The sequence below is a fragment of the Piliocolobus tephrosceles genome, chromosome 3 (genome assembly GCF_002776525.5).
Source record: "Piliocolobus tephrosceles isolate RC106 chromosome 3, ASM277652v3, whole genome shotgun sequence".
Taxonomy (NCBI): Eukaryota; Metazoa; Chordata; class Mammalia; order Primates; family Cercopithecidae; genus Piliocolobus; species Piliocolobus tephrosceles.
In genome coordinates, this window is record NC_045436.1 from 132,090,608 (window position 1) to 132,096,437 (window position 5,830).

Sequence of the window (5,830 nt, forward strand, 5' to 3'; positions counted from 1 at the left end):
TCCTTGGGTATACCATACAGAATCCTCAGCCTCATAGAATTCACTCTCCCATATTATTTATCTTGATAAAATACTGTGGAGTACTGTAAGTATGAGGCATTCCATGCAAAGTCCACTCCCAGGCTTCACAATAGGATTCTCTCTCTCTCTCTCTCTTTTAAGATGGAGTCTCACTCTGTTGCCCAAGCTAGAGTGCAGTGGTGCAATCCTGGCTCACTGCAACCTCCCCCTCCCCGATTCATGTGATCCACCTGCCTCAGCCTCCCAAAGTGCTGGGATTACGGGCATGAGCCACCGTGCCCAGCTCACAACAGGATTCTCTAGGTGAGTTTTCCTTTCCTACTTATTAATTGGAAAGCTGCCAACTACTGGAGGCGAGGAAGGCAGAGATCCTTTATGTAACTCTGAAAGTCAAAATGGTCTTTTCTTTAGATTCCTGAGTTACTATCAGCTGCCACTCAACCACTGCCAAATCACAGCTGGAAAAGTAGCTAATATATCATCAATTACTACTAACAGAAGAAATAAAGCCAGGGCAAGAAAAGACTATCATGAGAATACTGCTTCACCATGTAGGAGTGATCTAGTAAGACAGACTCAAGAGCTTCAAAAGATACAGTCTACGCCTGGGCCCCAACTCTTAGCTTATATGGCAGAAGGAGAGGTTGTAGTGTGCAAAAGGGTCTCATGTCACAGTGGGTTTTAGCCTTGCTTCTCCCACAACCCCATGACAGAGGATGATCACAGAGCTCAAAGCTTATTTGCAACTCCCTTGTCCTAGCAATATCACAACTCTTTCTCTCACATTCAACAAAGCTTATAAAAGCGCAGGATAGTATGACTTACAAAGGGCCAACTACGAATGTACTCGAACTTTTTTGAGTATCTAAGTACCAATGCCAGTACCCAAGCACTGATTCTTAGTAGTAGCCATACCAGTACTAGCACTAATACCAGTACCTAAGTACAACCAATAATAACAATGTTGGGGAATTCACTGTCTTAGAAAACTGCTGCCATGAATGCAGGAAGCTGGAAGCCATACTCTGACGTCATTAGGGTGACAACAGATGCCTGTTTCTTCCCCCATTTCCCAATTTCAGAGGGCAAGTACAGGGCCTTTTCTTTACGTTCTGTACACTTACCTTCTGGGCTGCCTGAAGCCTACAGTTTCCTGATCAAACATGAGATTCTTCCATCTGGTAAATTATCCTCCATCAGAGACACCACGCCATGGGAATGTGCATGCCCCATGTAGAAGCTCAGTAGGGCACTTGGTATGTTATGACCAAAAGCTCCTACAGTATGAGTCAGGTGAGGGCAGGTACTGTTGGATTGGCTTTGGACATAGTTCTAATTCCAGTAAGGAGAAAACAGCCAATGGGGGATCCAGTCCAGGATTCTGCCCTGACAGTTGCTCTGAGAACCCCTGTGTGAAGCAGCTCAGCTGCCCGCCCCGTGACTGTGCATGCATCCCTCCCGACCCTGCAGTTACAGACACATCAAGTAACCTCACTTGCAGTCACCTTCCATCTAAGGCCCCATGTGAAGATATATAATCTTTTCATTGAAAGATATCAATGAAAAAGGAGGGAGAGGAGAGGGCAGAGATGAGATGCTTTAGTCCCATTCAGCACTTTTTACTTTCAGAGGACAGAAAAATGGCAACTCAAGGAAGTGTCTCTTCCCTCACATCTGACAAAGATTTGCTGAGAACCGCACTGCATATCAAGAGAGCTGGCTGAGAGCGCAGGCCAGTAGGTTGGGGCTGGAAATCACAGCTTTAGGTACCCTTCAGGCTGCAGCCAATGCCTCCTGCCCATCCTCCTCTCCATCAGTATCTACCTAGGGCAAATGCCAGACATTGCTTCTTTATAAAACAGACTAGGCATGGTACATAACATAGTCTACATTTTGCTTGAATCTTATGTAAAAGAAGAGAGAGAAAACGCAATTCAATGTTTGCAAGGAAAATAAAATCTGTTTACATGGCAGTGACCTTGAGTGCAAATTATCTGCTACCTCAATCAAACATTGGAAGTTTGATTTTTCCTTTACTTCAATGAGGGGCAATAGGGGACTGAGTTTTTGAGACAGAATATAGGTACTAAGGTACCATTAGGTATTCTGCTCTTGTATCTGACTTCAGGAAACACTTTGTCCCAGCCAAACCAATGACTCATCCTATGCCACCAGTGTTACAATAGGAGCTTGATTTGCTGCAGTAGAGCAAACAGCGCAACACTCCTTAGAAAAGCTCTGCTCCAGCATTTCTGGAAGATTAATTAAAGTCTGTGCAGGAAATGGAAAATCACTTTTACCATTTTACATGAAAGACAGAAGACCAAAACACAATTGAAAGTACCAAAGGCTTTAGTTCAGAAAACCAGTAAACATTTCTGCATTTGCTTGCTTTTGGTTACTGTTGTTTAGTTTTGTTTTTTTTTTTTTTTTCTTGGCATGTGACAAAAGATAGTATAGGTATCAGAGCCAGGGAGATTTTCAGGTATTCTGAGATTAGACATTCTAAACAAGTGATAAAATTGCTAGCAACCATAGACCAATGGTAACTGGTAGAGTCTTTTGATTTAGATTTCATACTTGAATTCATTCAACAATTATTTATTACTTATCCACTATGAGACTTTATAGAAAATACTAAGATAATATAATATATTCCTAATGTGACGGGGCGGAGAAAGATGGCCGAATAGGAACATCTCCAGTCTCCATCTCCCAGCGCGAGTGACACAGAAGACCGGTGATTTCTGCATTTTCAACTGAGACACCGCCTCTGGGGACAGGGCTCAGCTAAAGGAGCAGAAGCCTGTGCAGATGCGAATGACTCTGTCTGACAGCTTTGATGAGAGCAGTGGATCTCCCAACACGGAGGTTGAGATCTGAGAAGGGGCAGTCTGCCTGCTCAAGTGGGTCACTGACCCCTGAGTAGCCTAACTGGGAGACATCCCCCACTAGGGGCAGTCTGACACCCCACACCTCACAGGGTGGAGTACACCCCTGAGAGGAAGCTTCCAAAGCAAGAATCAGACAGGTGCACTCGCTGTTCAGCAATATTCTATCTTCTGCAACCTCCGCTGCTGATACCCAGGCAAACAGGGTCTGGAGTGGACCTCAAGCAATCTCCAACAGACCTATAGCTGAGGGTCCTGACTGTCAGAAGGAAAACTATCAATCAGGAAGGACACCTAAATCAAAACCCCATCAGTATGTCACCATCATCAAAGACCAGAGACAGATAAAACCACAAAGATGGGGAAAAAGCAGGGCAGAAGAGCTGGAAATTCAAAAAAATAAGAGCGCATCTCCTCCTGCAAAGGAGCACAGCCCATCGCCAGCAACGGATCAAAGCTGGTCAGAGAATGATTTTGATGAGATGAGAGAAGAAGGCTTCAGTCCATCAAACCTCTCAGAGCTAAAGGAGGAATTACGTACCCAGTGCAAAGAAACTAAAAATCTTGAAAAAAGAGTGGAAGAATTGACAGCTAGACTAATTAATGCAGAGAAGGTCATAAACGAAATGACAGAGATGAAAACCATGACACGAGAAATACGTGACAAATGCACAAGCTTCAGTAACCGACTCGATCAACTGGAAGAAAGAGTATCAGCGATGGAGGATCAAATGAATGAAATGAAGCGAGAAGAGAAACCAAAAGAAAAAAGAAGAAAAAGAAATGAACAAAGCCTGCAAGAAGTATGGGATTATGTAAAACGGCCAAATCTACGTCTGATTGGGGTGCCTGAAAGTGAGGGGGAAAATGGAACCAAATTGGAAAACACTCTACAGGATATCATCCAGGAGAACTTCCCCAACCTAGCAGGGCAGGCCAACATTCAAATCCAGGAAATACAGAGAACGCCACAAAGATACTCCTCCAGAAGAGCAACTCCAAGACACATAATTGCCAGATTCACCAAAGTTGAACTGAAGGAAAAAATCTTAAGGGCAGCCAGAGAGAAAGGTCGGGTTACCCACAAAGGGAAGCCCATCAGACTGACAGCAGATCTCTCGGCAGAAACTCTACAAGCCAGAAGAGAGTGGGGGCCAATATTCAACGTTCTTAAAGAAAAGAATTTTAAACCCAGAATTTCATATCCAGCCAAACTAAGTTTCATCAGTGAAGGAGAAATAAAATTCTTTACAGATAAGCAAATGCTTAGAGATTTTGTCACCACCAGGCCTGCCTTACAAGAGACCCTGAAGGATGCCCTAAACATGGAAAGGAACAACCGGTACCAGCCATTGCAAAAACATGCCAAAATGTAAAGACCATCGAGGCTAGGAAGAAACTGCATCAACTAACGAGCAAAATAACCAGTTAATATCATAATGGCAGGATCAAGTTCACACATAACAATATTAACCTTAAATGTAAATGGACTAAATGCTCCAATTAAAAGACACAGACTGGCAAACTGGATAAAGAGTCAAGACCCATCAGTCTGCTGTCTTCAGGAGACCCATCTCACATGCAGAGACATACATAGGCTCAAAATAAAAGGATGGAGGAAGATCTACCAAGCAAATGGAGAACAAAAAAAAGCAGGGGTTGCAATCCTAGTCTCTGATAAAACAGACTTTAAACCATCAAAGATCAAAAGAGACAAAGAAGGCCATTACATAATGGTAAAGGGATCAATTCAACAGGAAGAGCTAACTATCCTAAATATATATGCACCCAATACAGGAGCACCCAGATTCATAAAGCAAGTCCTTAGAGACTTACAAAGAGACTTAGACTCCCATACAATAATAATGGGAGACTTCAACACTCCACTGTCAACATTAGACAGATCAACGAGACAGAAAGTTAACAAGGATATCCAGGAATTGAACTCATCTCTGCACCAAGCGGACCTAATAGACATCTATAGAACTCTCCACCCCAAATCAACAGAATATACATTCTTCTCAGCACCACATCACACTTAATCCAAAATTGACCACATAATTGGAAGTAAAGCACTCCTCAGCAAATGTAAAAGAACAGAAATTATAACAAACTGTCTCTCTGACCACAGTGCAATCAAACTAGAACTCAGGACTAAGAAACTCAATCAAAACTGCTCAACTACATGGAAACTGAACAACCTGCTCCTGAATGACTACTGGGTACATAACGAAATGAAAGCAGAAATAAAGATGTTCTTTGAAACCAATGAGAACAAAGATACAACATACCAGAATCTCTGGGACACATTTAAAGCCGTGTGTAGAGGGAAATTTATAACACTAAGTGCCCACAAGAGAAAGCAGGAAAGATCTAAAATTGACACTCTAACATCACAATTAAACGAACTAGAGAGGCAAGAGCAAACACATTCAAAAGCTAGCAGAAGGCAGGAAATAACTAAGATCAGAGCAGAACTGAAGGAGATAGAGACACAAAAAACCCTCCAAAAAATCAATGAATCCAGGAGTTGGTTTTTCGAAAAGATCAACAAAATTGACAGACCGCTAGCAAGGCTAACAAAGAAGAAAAGAGAGAGGAATCAAATAGACGCAATAAAAAATGATAAAGGGGATATCACCACCGACCCCACAGAAATACAAACTGTGAATTTTGTATCAGAGAATTCGTCTGATGAGACGATGGGGTTTTCTAAATATACAATCATGTCATCTGCAAACAGGGACAATTTGACTTCTTCTTTTCCTAACTGAATACCCTTGATTTCTTTCTCTTGCCTGATTGCCCTAGCCAGAACTTCCAACACTATGTTGAATAGGAGTGGTGAGAGAGGGCATCCCTGTCTTGTGCCAGTTTTCAAAGGGAATTTTTCCAGTTTTTGCCCATTCAGTATGATA

The 5,830-nt window shown here is 42.5% G+C and overlaps 1 long non-coding RNA gene across 1 annotated transcript in view; it reads left to right on the forward strand.

Moving 5' to 3' along the window:
* The first annotated feature begins 1,436 nt into the window (after positions 1 to 1,436).
* Positions 1,437 to 5,830, forward strand: part of LOC111526500 — a 25,607-nt gene continuing 21,213 nt past the window's right edge. Inside the window, exon 1 of the long non-coding RNA XR_002726380.1 lies at positions 1,437 to 1,506. This is a non-coding gene — a long non-coding RNA (uncharacterized LOC111526500). The remainder of the gene's footprint in view (positions 1,507 to 5,830) is intronic.